At 45.8% G+C, this 14,866-nt stretch overlaps 3 non-coding genes across 3 annotated transcripts; all 3 read right to left on the reverse strand.

Annotated features, from left to right (window-relative positions):
- Window positions 1-683: 683 nt before the first annotated feature.
- trnas-gcu (transfer RNA serine (anticodon GCU)) lies at window positions 684-765 on the reverse strand. Its single transcript has one exon. It is a non-coding gene; the product is annotated as a tRNA-Ser (tRNA).
- Window positions 766-7,049: 6,284 nt separating this feature from the next.
- Window positions 7,050-7,133, reverse strand: trnan-auu (transfer RNA asparagine (anticodon AUU)). Its single transcript has one exon. It is a non-coding gene; the product is annotated as a tRNA-Asn (tRNA).
- Window positions 7,134-11,737: 4,604 nt separating this feature from the next.
- On the reverse strand, window positions 11,738-11,819 carry trnas-uga (transfer RNA serine (anticodon UGA)). The gene has a single exon. It is a non-coding gene; the product is annotated as a tRNA-Ser (tRNA).
- Between the last annotated feature and the right edge of the window lie 3,047 nt (window positions 11,820-14,866).

The raw sequence follows: 14,866 nt of genomic DNA on the forward strand, positions 1-14,866 counted from the left end.
GGCTGATCTTTTTATTTCTCTCCTCAAGAACTCCAGTTCCCAGCCCTCTCCCCGTAACCTTTGGTGTAATGTCCAATTAAAAACCTATCAATCCCTGCCATAAGAACACCCAACGACCTGGCCTGCACATCTGGATGTGGCAATAAATCCAACAAATTCACTAGTCTTTGGCTAAAAGATCTCTCTCCATCTCAGTTTTGAAAGGGTGCTCCTCTATCCTGACGCTGTGCCCTCTTGTCCTAGACTCTCCCACCATGGGAATCGCTCTGCTCACATCTATTCTGTGTAGTCCTTTCAACATTGGAATAGTTTCAATGAGATCCCCCTCTCATCCATCTGAATTCCAGCGAGTACAGTCGCAGAGACATCAATCATCCTTGTGAACGTCCTCTGGACTCTTTCCAATGCTAGTGCATATTTTATAAGATGAGGGACCCAAAACTGTCCACAATACTCAAGGTGCGGCCTCAGCCGTGATGGAATGGCGGAGATCGGTGAGCCGGATAGCCGAACCCTGTTCCTGTACCTTGTGGTATTGCGGTCAAATTTGGTGAGAAATTAATGACGAACATTGCTTTTCATGATTCGCATAACAAACCGTCCGGCGTCCCTGTGACTAAATTTGGAGGCTAGGATATTTTAAAGTGACAGTTTCAGAGGAGGTCCCCCCGATAAACATGTCGCGACGAGGATGGGATTCGAACCCACGCGTGCAGAGCACAATGGATTAGCAGTCCATCGCCTTAACCTCTCGGCCACCTCGTCTGCTCTTCTCGCTCTTGTGTTCCGAACTTCTGAATTTATTCACAGCACTTAAATCTTCTGCTTAAGGTCTACACGTTTCTATTCAGATTCTCTGCCGATTTGCTTTGCTCGCCGTTCTTATCAGAAATTCATGTACGTGGATCAGGGCAATTTAGAGAGATTTGTGCCAACCAAAGGAAACATGGAAATAGGTATTTTATTTCATTAAGACGCGATGGAGCTGCTGTGGCATAAGTATCGATTCCGTGCTCTGTAACTCGGAGAAACTGTGAATGTTTTGAGTTGTAAAATGAGATAAATTTAAGTTGAATTGAACAAAATTTCAATAGCTTCTGCTATCACATTGCTCGAATTCAAGTAAACAGATGTTATAGGAATTTGCCATCTGGTTGGAGATTGACGATTTTCCGTGTATTGGGCAAATGCAATAACCCGATGATTACCACATTAAGACGCGCTGAATGTCCCGTCCGGCCGTGCGCAGCCGCAGATCCGAACACCCTAACGCTGAACCGACACAAACACATGGCCGTCCTGTTCTGCAATAGCAAACCAACGGCTGAAGCAGCTAATAAGAAGTCGAGTTTACTCTGTCATTAATGCATTGAATGTGGTGGGCCTTTGTCACTGATTCCAATCCCAGAATATAACTGCTGCAAAAGACAGTGACGTGTGCCTGTGACCATTCCTTTCTGTGTGACAGAAATGGAATATTGACCAGCCCAAAGCAGGAGTGCATGGAAAGATATTGACACAACAATGGTCGAATGCTCACCTGGGATGAAATCACTGCAGCCGAGTACTTTTAGCTCGGTCAGGAAATCATTTTACAGGTGGAAACTCCTTGCTGCATTCAGCATTTCCCCATTTTCCCTCTTGGTCTTTCTCGCAGAATACGGCCGTATGGCCTAATGGATAAGGCGTCTGACTTCGGTGCTTGACTGGTGGAAGTCATGAGAAGATTGCAGGTTCGAGTCCTGCCACGGTCTCTTTGACAAACTGGCGGATTCGGTTCCATTCTGTCTCTCACTACCAGCAACATGGTTGTCTCAATTCCGCCTGGGGATTAATCGGAGTTCTCCACCCTCGGGGATCAGTAATGCCTCGTCTTGGTTGTACACAACGTATAATATTATGTGTCTACTCTGTGCAGTATTTCTGCAGACACTTTCATAAACAATTGGCTGGAGCTCCTCAGACGTTCAGGAGGAGCTGCTGCTGGGAAGGTGAAGTTTATTTCACATTCAGCTCCGTCTCCGAGCACACCTCATCGGCAAGAATTCACCACGCAGCACTGATGGTACATTCTCCTGTTTTCAACCCTACTCCTCTTCTTGGACACAACGCGCTGGTTCTCTGCCTGCTCTGGGATATCTTCATCACTAATTCCCGACTAGACATCAACCGCCTCAACATCAGGAATCCTCACTTCTCCTCGAACCTTACCCCTCCCCCCCTGAATGCTCTGCCCTCCAATCTCTCAGCACCGGTCCCAAACTTACCATCAATCCCGCAGACAAAGTGCTGTTGTTGTAGAGTGGCGGACTGATCTCTAACTTGCTGAGACCAGGCGGTAACACTTGGACACATCCTCACGCGTACAACTTGAAAAAGCCCGACTCCGGACCATCAGAGAACTGTATCCGGCATTACCTCTGACATCATCAACTCTGGGGAACCTCCATTCACTGTGGAGAACTCATGGTTCCGTTGCCCTGAACTGCTCGCTCCTGCCTCCTACTCAAATCACAAACCTGATTGTCCGGGAAGCCCACTGTCTCTGCCTGTTCCTACCCGGCTGATCCTGTGTTCTCGTAGCTCCAGTCCATTCTATGCCCCGTAATTCAGTCTCTTCCCACCCGCATTCGCAACCCTTCCCGTGCGCTCATCAACTCGCTGACTTTCAATTCCCTGGCCCTGACCGTCTCATTTTCTCCATGGAAATCCAGTCCTCACCGAAACAGTTTCTCCTCCGCCTTCTTCCACTTACTCCAAATTAAATGGGTCGCCATGGACACCCGCATATGTCCCGGATGCGTCTCCCTTTACGTTGCCTAAGTAAATCAATCTACCAAACCAATGTACCACACCTTCTCCGGTAACGCACCCCAGCTACGTCGACCAATGTATTGCTGCCGCTTCCTGCATTCACACTGAGCTCGACAACGTCAACCACTTCGCCTCCAGCTTCCACCCCGCCCTTGAACGTCCCACTCAATGCAAGCAAAGCAAAGGGAGAAGAAACCAGAGGTCCACGAGCCAGTCCTCATCGGAGGATCAGTGAGGGTGAGCAACTTCAAATCCCCGGGTGTTCCTATTTCAGAGGATTAGCCCTGGACCCATCACAAGTGCATATTCTGCTGGGTTGAAAAAAAATACGAATTAATAATGAAGTATGTACATTGGTTGATAAGATTAAAGAAATTGATAAAAATATATTCTATTGCTTCCAGATAAATATTCTAGGGAATATTCCCCAGGGAATAGTCAAGGGAAATATTCTATATAACTTCTAGAGAAGTTATGGAAAATATGACGATTAAAGAGGAGGCATTACTGACGTTTTTAAGGAATATAAAAGTGCAGGAATCTCCGGGTCCTGACAGGATATTCCCTTGGACCTTGAGGGAGCTTAGTGTACAAATAACAGGGGCTCTGACAGAAATATTTCAAATGTCTTTAGAAACGGGGATGGTACTGGAGGATTGGAGCATTGCTCATGTGGTTCCATTGTTTAAAAAGGGTTCTAAGATTAAACCCAGCAATTATATGTTTGTCAGTTTGACGTCAGTGGTGGGTAAATTAGACAATAGACAATAGACAATAGGTGCAGAAGTAGACCATTCGGCCCCTCGAGTCTGCACCGTCATTCTGAGATCATGGCTGATCATTCACTATCAATACCCAGTCCCTGCCTTGTCCCCATATCCTTTGATTTCCCTATCCATCAGATATCTATCTAGCTCCTTCTTGAAAGCATCCAGAGAATTGGCCTCCACCGTCTGGTGGTGTGGAAACATCGATGTCATTGAACGTAAGTTCCTACAGACTGCGCTGGTTTCGGCCCAGTACATGCCCGGTAAAGTTTGCACCATTGAGTACATCTGTCTTTGGGGACTTTGCTATTGAGTATTTGGTGGCTAGTGGGCGTTGATGCTTTCTGCTTTCTACCTTCGCTGCTCCCTTCAACCTCCATTTCTCCGCCATCAGCCCGTGACCTCAGACGCCCTGACTTTTCAAAAACCTAATAACTGTTGTTTTACAAAAACAGAATTGCTCCGCCTTTACAGCCGACCATAGCAATGATTCACTTCTCTGATTCACCACAATTTTATCCTCATCTTTCTTCTAAAGGAGCACCCTTGTATTCTGAGGCAGTGCCGTCTGTCCTAGATTCCGTCCACTGGGTGAATTATTCCCACCAGACAGCTCACAAAAAGTCAAGACGTATTTCTTCTGAACCACCGTCGTTGCAAACTGAAGCCCCTAATTTCCCTTTAAGAAACGTACTGTTGATCTGTCTACATTAATCGGCAGTTTAACGAGCTGCTGAAGGACCAGATGGACTTGACTCTCGGGAATGCAGGTGCTGCACCTTTCAGCGGTCAGCGAAGGTCAGCCATTAAAATTGCCGGAAAAGACGACGGCTCGGAAAACTTCAAATCGACGGGCTATGAAGCATCGTTTACCCGGTATCTTCTTAGCCAAAGGCTAATGACTTGAAAACAAGATGCATTACGTAAGCGCAACGTTGCAGTTTCGGAGGGAAATGAGGGGCTGCTGTCCTCTCTGTTTCATGGAGACATGGCTCAGTTCGGTGGAACAGCCGGAAGGCTTCTCAGTCCACCGTTCGGAGAAGATAAGACGGTATTATGGTGCTGGGGGTGGGAGGTTAAGGGGTGTGGGGTGGAACGGATGCGTTGTTTCATGATTAATTCGTCATGCTTTCCGTACATAGCGGTCTTGCCGCACCCTTGTTCCCCCAATCACAACACCCAATGATTGAGTTCTGTCGGTGCTGCTTACCGAGAGATTCTCCTCATTGATCCGGACGGCACTTCACAAACCGCCAGAGCAGATGTTAAGAAAGCAAACCATGTACTGAGTGCCGCGACCAGCAAACAAGGAACTGCCTACCCTGAGGACTTTCAAATCATTGCGGGGGTTTCTATCAGGCTTATTTAATGAAATCTAGGCTTATTTGTCATCAGCACATCATCCTCAGTACCAGCGGCTCCCGCACACTCGACCACGGTTAGAGTACGATCAGGAAAGCCTACCATTCCACCCCCAGACCATATTTCGGGCATTCTGAACGTCTGGTTTTCTTTCTCCTATCTCCATCCATGCGGAGGGTGAGGAACCAGACACCAGATGTATCGGGAACAACGTCACCGGAATCGGCGAGAGACAGGAATAAAAATGACCCAGAGCTCCTAAGAGAATCTGAATGTCACAATCTTTATAAAGACACTGGAGAACGAGTGTTTCCCACCGATTCATTCAGTCCAGAGTGGTCTTTAACCAGAAGCAGTGGATGAACAAGCGATCTGCAAAGTGCTGAGCAGTAGATTCACGGCAATATTTATCACATTTATTCATTATTATTATTACCAATAAGTTTCGTTTTCGATGTTGCTGATTTGGTAGTTCTCTATTGCTGTAGGCAGAGCACCATCAGCTTCCCTGTTGGTCTAGTGGTTAGGATTCGGCTCTCTCACCGCCGCGGCCGGGTTCGATTCCCGGTCAGGGAATTAGGATATTGCCGAATGAAATGTGCTTATATTAAAACGTCGTGCAGTATTAACTTACTGCCACAGACACCCCATTCCTGTCTATGCTTAACCCGATTCTGTAGCATAAGACCACAAAATATAGGAGCAGAATTAGGCCGTTTAGCCCATCGGGTTTGCATCGACATTTCCTCTCAGCCCCATTCTCCTGCTTTCTACTGGTATCATTTAATGCCCTGATTAATCAGGAATCTATTGATCTCTGACAAATATGCAAAGAGACTCGGACTCCACAGGGGCCTGTGGCAACGAATCCGACAGGTTCGCCACTCGCTGGCTGAACAACTCACTCCTCATCTCTGTTCTAAAAGGATGCTCGTCTATCTCGAGGCTGCGTCCTTTGGTCTTAGATTCTCCCACCACAGGAAACATCCACTCAACATCCGCCCTGTCAAGACCTTTCACCATTCGCCAGCTTCCAATGAGGTCCCGCGTAATCTACGCAATCTACTGAATTCCAGTGAATGCAGGTCCGGCGCCATCAAACGGTCTTCAAATCACTGGCCATTTAATCCCAGCATCATTCCTCTGAATCTCCTTTCAACCCTCTCCAGTTTCAGCCATACTTTCTCAGGTAAGGGAACGAAAATTGCTGACAATACTCCAAGCGAGGCCTCGCCAGTTCTTTATAAAGTCTCTGAATCGCATCCTTGCTTTATGTTCTAGTCCTCTTGAAATGAATGCGAGCATCGCACTTTCCTTCCTCACCACAGACTCAACCTGCAAATTAACCTTTGGGACATGATGGTGCAGGTGTGTACGTCACAATGGGAGTCCTGTACACGGAGTCCCGAGGCTCTTAGCGCCTCAGTCTTCTTGTTTACATTTTCTCTCCTCTTAGAAAGTCTGCTCCTTCATTTCTGATATCAAAGTGTCTGACCATATATCTTCCTGCACTGCATCTCATTTGCCTCTTCCTTCTCCATTCTCCAACCTTCTGTCGCCTCTTTAACTCCGAGAAGGACTTACTGCTCTTTTCGGACAGAAAAATCTGCACGTGGTGAGTGGTGTCATAGCAAAGTCTCCCACTTCGAGCTGACTACCACACATCTTCACTTGCACCCGCCCAACTCTTGCCCATTTCTTAACTCCCCATTCTGGTCACCTGCTCTCTACGTTCAGTTCAGCGTGAGTGTGTGGATCGGAGAAGTGTACTATCTCTCTCCGTCCAGAAATGCTACCTGACCCGCTGTCCACTGTTTCTTCAGCGAGCCGTTATTTGTCAAAGCTGGCGAGGAGAAGCCAGGAGAAATGGGTTGAGAGGGTTAATATATCTGTCATGATGGAATGGCGGATAGATGAGATGAGGCGAATAGCCTAATTCAAATCCTATATCTTGTGGCGTTGTGGCCAAATTTGATGAGGGACTAATGGTGAATATTGCTTTTCATGACCCAACATACCAACCTGTCTGGCGCCTCTGAGACAAAAGTTGGAGGTTCAGAAATTTTAAAGTGATCGTTTCAAAGATGGTCTCCCAGATAAACACCTCGCTACGAGGATGGGATTCGAACCCACGCGTCCAAAGCACAATGGATCAATAGTCCATCGCCTTATCCTCTCGACCACCTTGTCTGTTCTTCGTGCTCTTGTGATTATTGTTCTGAATTTCTTCAACACGTACAAACACGCTGAATGAACTCAGCATGTCGGGTAGCATCGGGTGAAAAGCGACAACTGTCATCACTCCTCTCTCATGTTCCAACTTCACTCCCTCTGAACGCACTGCCCTCCACTCTCTCCGCACCAATCCTAACCTCACCAACAAACCTGCAGACAAAGGTGGTGCCGTAGTAGTTGGCGGACGGACTACTACCTCACTGTGGCCAAACGAGAGCTCTCTGACACCTCCTCGTTCTTACCCCAGGAACAGAACCTCACCAAAGAACATCAAACCATTGTCTACTCATTTCAACGGATGCTGCCCGACCTGCTGAATTCATCCAGCTTGTTTGTACGTGTTGATTTGACCACAGCATCTGTAGTGTACTTTGTTTGTACTATCTCTTTCCGTCCACAAATGCTGCCTGACCCGCTGTCCACTGTTTCTGCAGTTATTCGTTATTTGTTCTGTATGAACAAGGAGAACATGACTTTGAAAAAAAATATCGCAGTTGCAGTCTCAATAAAGCTGGAAGTAACTTGCGAGGTCTCACAGACAATAACTTTCAATGGATGCAGTGTGGATTTGATCTTCTTCACTCCTCACTGCACCTCAATCCACTCAGAGACGCTGTCTCTCTGTAGAAAAGGGTAACCATACGTTTCCCATATTGGACTCTGGTCCTACTCACTCAGTTTGCTAACATCACCTTGACTCAACTGCCCGGGGTCATCTCTGCTCAAATCTCAGTAAGTATTGTCAGGTCCGGTCGGGGTTATTGCCGTGTGCAGAGGGACGGTGAGGGACAGGTACAATGAAACACTTGCAGCGTCATTGCAGGCTCGAAAAGACAGACAGTACGCAACGCATATATTGTACAATTCTGCATCATGAACAAAAGATAGATATAAATCTTGTGCCAGTTTCAGTCTTCGAAATGATTCCTCAGGCAAACTGATAACAAAGATTTCGATCTATTATATCCACGAGGTAGCATGCAGACCCAAGAAAGGCCTGTTTATTCCTTTTCTTTAAACAGACAGGCAACAGAAAGAAGGGAGAGTCTCTAGTCCTCTTCAGCCAGCCCTGGCATTCAATAGGATCAGGCTGGCCCAGAATTTTTCTCAATCCTTCCCCGCCCAAAACTGCAGTTGCCGGTCAAAAGTCGGCCGCTGTCCTCCACTAAATCTTCAACCGTCTCCCCCGGTGAGAGGAGATATACTTCTGTCGCCCGCCTTTATTTCGACGCCGTGACAGCGCCCGCAGCAGCGATCAGAAGCATATGGATATGAATGTTATATAATGGGAAATTGTTCTGAGTTTTGCTCAGTATTGACGGGATTTTGGGGAGGCAGAAGCAGTCAGGGTCTATGGGAGGGAACAGCTCTTGGGTGAAAACCTTTTTGCAATTGGATAACACATTGGATTGACATCTGCATAAACGAATGGGAGCTATGTAGGTTGCACGTCATTTGACGAGATTGGTTGATGTCAGACAATTACACCACGTCAGTGACAATTGGCGCGGGTGATTTTGACGGAAGGTCAGCGAACCGATTTGTCTATGGCAATAGGCGGGGTCGCTCGGTAGACCAGAGAGCAATGCGGAGTCTGTACAGTGAGTGATATGAAACGGCGAAAGCTTTTCGCGTTCAGAGACCATGCTGCCCACTTCAGTGAATCAGTCACAATCTCAATCTCCCCTCTTCCAGCCGCAGCTGAAAAACATTTCTTATCGAATATGTAAATATTTTTATCAGTGGAAAATTCAAGTGTTTTCAGCTAACTGAAATTTCACATGGTGGTCGTGTCTTAATGGAGCACTGAACCAAAGTCCAGGAGCAGATTTGTTGAAAAAATCGGTTCTCCTTCATGTCATATTACCTGTTCGCCCCGACATTTCAGCAACAGTTTACACCCACTCCCTTACGCTCCACCCTAGCTGTCTAGTAAAAGAAAATATATAAATGTCCCACCACATTCACGCAGTCCTTTCACTAAACACGAATATTGATAGATAAGCGTTCGCTTCAACTTGTGAGGAAAGTGTGGAAGTGAGGAGCAAAGGAAGATCTGGAGAGAGAGAGAGAGAGAGAGAGAGAGAGAGAGAGAGAGAGAGAGTGCGCGCACGCGCGTTCGTGTGTGTGTATGTGTGTATTAGAGAGTGAGAGAGAGAGAGAGAGAGAGAGAGAGAGAGAGAGAGAGAGAGAGAGAGAGAGAGAGAAGGAGCGGAACATGGAAGTGAGGCAGGGAAGAGAGTCACATCGTAGGCAGGACAAGCGAGATAAAGGGGGAGTTTGATAGGCAGTTCAAGAGAGAGCGTTACACGGCAGTTGACCAATTTCATGTTCACTTTCGGCCACTGTTTTCCTTACAGTGTTTTCTTGACCACATTCAACAGAGGGAGCACTCTGTACTGCTTGATGCCTTTCTCCGTTACTTCAATTATAAATGCAATTAACATTATTTTAGTGTCATTAATTCTTAAAACTCCAATGTTAGTTTTGATTTGGATGCAAGGGTTCTGCCTCGAGCGATAAATCGTCCGCTGTCTAACGTAAGGAAGTACGTTGGTGAACGAAGCGAGGCGCTCTGCATCCGTACAGTTGTACAACACACCGGCACCAATCGCCCTGTTTCTACTCACAATCTATTCATAGACACCCGGTTGCAAAGTAAAAATATTGTAGATAAATAAACTGCATTGGCCTGTCGATTTGGTTAGTTTCCACCTGTTTTCACCCATCAGCACGTACATTTTTCATTGCGCTTGTGTGTACATATAGATGTTCGCATAAATATAAATTTGAGTTCATTTTGAGGTAATCACCAATTACGTATAATGTATGATCCCGTCGGTTAGATCCGTCACCAGATACAGATGAATTGAATCACTGTCGGTTATTTTCCCGTAGTAGAAATTCAAGACGTCGACCAGCATATGTGGGTGTGTGGGGTGTGTGGTGGAAGAAATTTTCAAACGTTTGCGTTGAAATGCTGAATCAGGGCCTTCTAATCTGGTTCATATTCTCAGCTAAAAATGCTGCGAGAATTGAACTGACAGAAATATTGGATGTCAACTCCACAAATTCTCGAATCTCCTCAGCCGAAGGAACAGGATTTATTGAAGAACGTGTTACCGGTTCCAGATCTGTGCTGGATACGGTACCAGAACTCAGTACCTCGAAATCCATGTCGATAATGAAAATCGAATCGGGAAAGTACCGCGTTGAACAGAGAATCAGAATCAGGTTTATTATCACCGGCAAGTGACGGGAAATGTGTTAACTTAGCAGCAGCAGTTCAATGCAATACATAATCTAGCAGAGAGAGAAAATAATAATAACAACAACAAATGAAATGAAACATAATAATAAATACAGAAGAAAATCAATTACCTCTATTGAATGGATTATGAAAAATATGCAAAAACAGAAATACTGTATATTAATAAAGTGAGGTCGTGACCAAAACTTCAAAGTCCATTGGTGATTCTGATTGCAGAGGGGAGGAAGCTGTTCCTGAACCGCTTAACGAGCTTTTCTGTCTCATACCCTTAGACACCCAGGTTCAAACCTGATATCCGGTGCCATCTGAGTCGACGTTGCTCCTGTGCAGATTGGAGGAATTTTCATCGGCGGTGTCATGACGGTCTATTATCATCCTTCATTAATGAGCTGTCCTTACTGTGTCAGGCTGATGACGTAACGTAGCCGGACAGCGGGTTGCAATGAGAATATTTAGGCTGCAATTGGGTCGTTCAGTGAGGGCGCAAACTGGACAAAAGTGTTTATTGCTGGAATGGGTGAGGTCATGTACTTCGTTGAGATTGGTATTAAATAAAGGACGATCGGTTGGGGTGAGACTGTCAAAGGAAACTGTTCACGAAAGAGAGATGGCGAGCCGATGGGTGGATCAGGTATTTTGGAAGGCCACTGCAGATTGTAGGTCATTGCAACTCGATTGGAAATTAGAAATAGAGGAAACATTGTGATACATCTGTACAGGTTCCTGAGGTTGGCTCTGATGCGGTGACGGTAATTTCACTCCCCATATATGCTGAAGGGTACAGTAGCACTGGAGAAGCTCGGAACAGTTTAACTGACTCACCTCCCGTGATGAATTTACATCCTCTGACGAACAACTGAAGTTAAAACAGTTCACTGCAGAATACAGAACATAATGCCCTCCGGTGGTCTTTGCCACAACTACAATAACACAGGAATCGAGTGAGATTAGAATCTGACAGGGGATTAAACACGTCGCCATGCGAATCGGAGAGCGAAAGGACGATGTCCACTTCTTGACACTGACGCTGAAATATCCGTTCTCCGAGTTTGATTCTTTTAGTTTTGCAAGACAGTAAAATTCCGAACTGCAGAGAGTTTAAGCTGCTTCCAGGGGATTGATCAGAGACTGAATAGAAATGAACATTGCACAATGAGTATAAATGTATTGTATTGAATTGCATTGAAGAGTGTAAAAATACGCAGTTCTCAACTGAACACAGAGGGTGCTGCGCTCAGACAGCATCAAAGGTGTTAAATTTTATTGGCAGTGGGATTGCTGGTGTGAGCGCTGCGAGCAGGGTTCGAATCTGCGCGGGGAATCCCCATTGGATTTCAAGTCCAACGCCTTAACCACTCGGCCATCGCAGCTAAAGAATGTTCAGCACCCACTGTAGCACTGCCCCTGAAGTGAGAGTTTTACTTGATTTCTGTTTAGAAATGGAAAAGGTGAATCATTATTCCAATACAAATAGTATAATTGGACAGCTGTGGAATTTGTTTCAACACCGTTAGGTCAGACCGGGAGTATAGAGGGGTAACACTGCCATCAGTATCATAAATGAAGGAGATTTCCAGTATTAGGGATAAAGAACAGGATCAGAATTTAGTTTACATGACGAACATATGTCAACATTACATTGTTCTTTTATATTCTAATCCTCCTGAAATGAATGTTAAAATTACATTTGCCATCCTTAACCACTGACTAAGCCTAGAAGTAAACATTTAGGGAATATTGCACAAGGTCTCTTTGCAACTCTGATTTCTGAAACCTTCCCCATGTAGAGACCCCAATGATCTTCTTAGCTGACCTCACTATCCGCTGCAGGGTCTTGCAATCTGAGATGCTGCAATTTTCGAACCAGGCAGTGATGCAGCTGCTCAGGATGTTCTCAATGCAACCCCTGTTGAATGTGATGAGGATGGGGGGTAGCCCCTTTCCAATCCGCCTGGACGGCTCCAGACTTAGTTCCCTGTTATTTTCTGCCAGTAACGTGGTGCAGGACAGTTATGGTCCCTGAGTTTATTTCTGCGAGTGACGTGGTCGGCGACTGTTGTTGCCTTTGTTTTTCCATGAGGGCTGTTATCATTCCTGACTTTATTTCTGCGAGTGACGTGTTCGGGTACTTCTATTGTCGCTATTTTTTTCTGGGGGGGAGTGTGGGGAGGCATTTTGAGGTCTGCGAGATCTGTTTCTTTTCTTTTTTCGTGCCGGGGTTGATGTTTGTCCTTTCATGAAAACCGATGTTCTCTCGGTATTTCATTGCTGTCTGGAGCAGACAAATCTCCGAGTTGTATTGTAGATACGGACTTTGACAAGAAAATTAACCTTTGAACTTTTATCTTCTCCTCACTCGTGTTACTACTTTTCCACTTACTGTATGAAATCCTCGTAACTCTGATTTTATCTTCTCGCTCTCAGACTGCAGGACAAATTCAATCATATTACAATCACTGCCTCTCAAGCATTCCTGTATCTTAATCGACCTGATCAATACACAACACAGTACACAATCCACAATTACCTTTTTCTAATGGGCTCGGCCAAAACGTACTCTAAATGTCCATTCAGTAGGCATTACACAAATTCCCTCTCCGTGTATCCAGCGACAACTGGACTTTCTCAAACTACCTACATATGAAGATCCTACAATGACCACCGTAATATTGCCATTTTCCCATGCCTTGTACATCTCCGGTTGTCATTTGTACTTAACGTCAACTGCTAGAGGACTGTATATAACTCCCATCCTCTGATCCTATGTTATCTCTCACTAAGGATTCTATTGGCACCATATTGCGAAAATGCCACTACAGCTTTCTGCACCTTCTTTCGATCCTACGCATTGGAGCCCTGCCCCACACCAGACTATGAAGCAACGACTGACAATGCTGTCCACGTACGTCCGTAGAAATCCATCTGATTATTTGACAGGACTCTACGTTTCATTAATGAACAATTATGACGTCTGCACAGTGACCGCGTCAGCATGTTGGGACCAGGATGGATCCGCTGAGATGTCGACGCCCAGGAACCTGAAGAAATTCACCCTTTTGAACCTTCAGTGAGGATTTGTGTTTGTTCACCTGACACATTCTCCCTGGAGTACAATTAATTCCCTGGACTTACTAAAATTGATGGGAAGGTTGTTGCTTCGACTCCACCCAACCAGCATATCCATCTGATGCTGAGACGCCTACTGGTGTCATTAGAAACGGGATTGCCTGGACAGTGAACGCAAACTTTGTGTTCCCTCAAGTTCCGAGTGCATTATGGGTAGCAGGGAACGTCACCGCCTCCTCGGTGCTTCACCCGTCCCAGTCATTGATCAGCAGTACGGTCAACGCAATGGCTGTTCCTCCGGACCATGCGGTGTGAGTGACTGTGAGTAATCTGTCCTTGGTCGTTGCTGAAATGGTTCAGTGCCTACAGAAAGTAGCAACGAGCGGCGTCACAGGGAACGACACTCTTCATAAATGGTTTGCACATTTCACTGCAAACTCAGGATGGGCTGAGACGGTCACTTCCACGTGATTGGTTTCAGCTCGTTATGTTGTCAGGTGTTCCTGGTATTCGTCTCAGTGTTGGCTTATAATTACTGATCACATCCATAGACTCCAAACAGAACACAACCTGGTCGCGGTGTGAAGGCTTGCCTGGCTCAGTAACCTGGAGAGCGAAGCTGGCTGGAGTTAGGAGTTAATGCTTTGACTCTTTTTCGGGTCACTCATGCCAAACAAGTCAAATGGTTGAGGGCAGACGAAGAGTGTTCCCCGGCTCCCACAATTTCGAGGTTTCAGCTCAGAGATAACAAGCCGAACTGGTCAAAGCAATCTTCAGTGAAACGACAATGAAGAGTCCGTCTACATGTGTATCTGTCGGTATTTCTGAATCGCTACGCGGGACTTGGCAGGGAATTGCGCAAACCGAGAGGAAGCTACTGACACGGTGAATGAATCCCTGAACGTCGCTGACTGACAGGAATGGAGGATCTTCACTGCGGCCCCAACAAGCCAGCGGCGAGACTGGTAGTAACTTATGAAATTAGTTAGCTCCGTCCTGGGGACAGGCCTCTGTTGTAACCAGGACATCTTCATGTAGCGGTGACTCAGAGAGGCGGCGAACGTCATTAAGGTCTTTATCACCCAGGACATTCCTCTTCTCACTGTTACCATCAGGAAGGAGGTACAGAAGCCTAAAGCCACACACTCAGCGATTCAGGAACCAATTCTTCCCCTCTGACATCCAATGTCTATATGGACATTGAACCTATGAAATCTACTCACTCTTTTATCTCTTTTGCACTATTTTTAATTTAACAATTTAATATACATATATTTAATTCAATATTTGATTGATTTTTATTTCTATATTTATCACGTATTGATTGTACTGCTGCTGCTAATTTAACAGT

Source organism: Hypanus sabinus, unplaced genomic scaffold (assembly GCF_030144855.1).
Source record: "Hypanus sabinus isolate sHypSab1 unplaced genomic scaffold, sHypSab1.hap1 scaffold_355, whole genome shotgun sequence".
Lineage (NCBI taxonomy): Eukaryota > Metazoa > Chordata > Chondrichthyes > Myliobatiformes > Dasyatidae > Hypanus > Hypanus sabinus.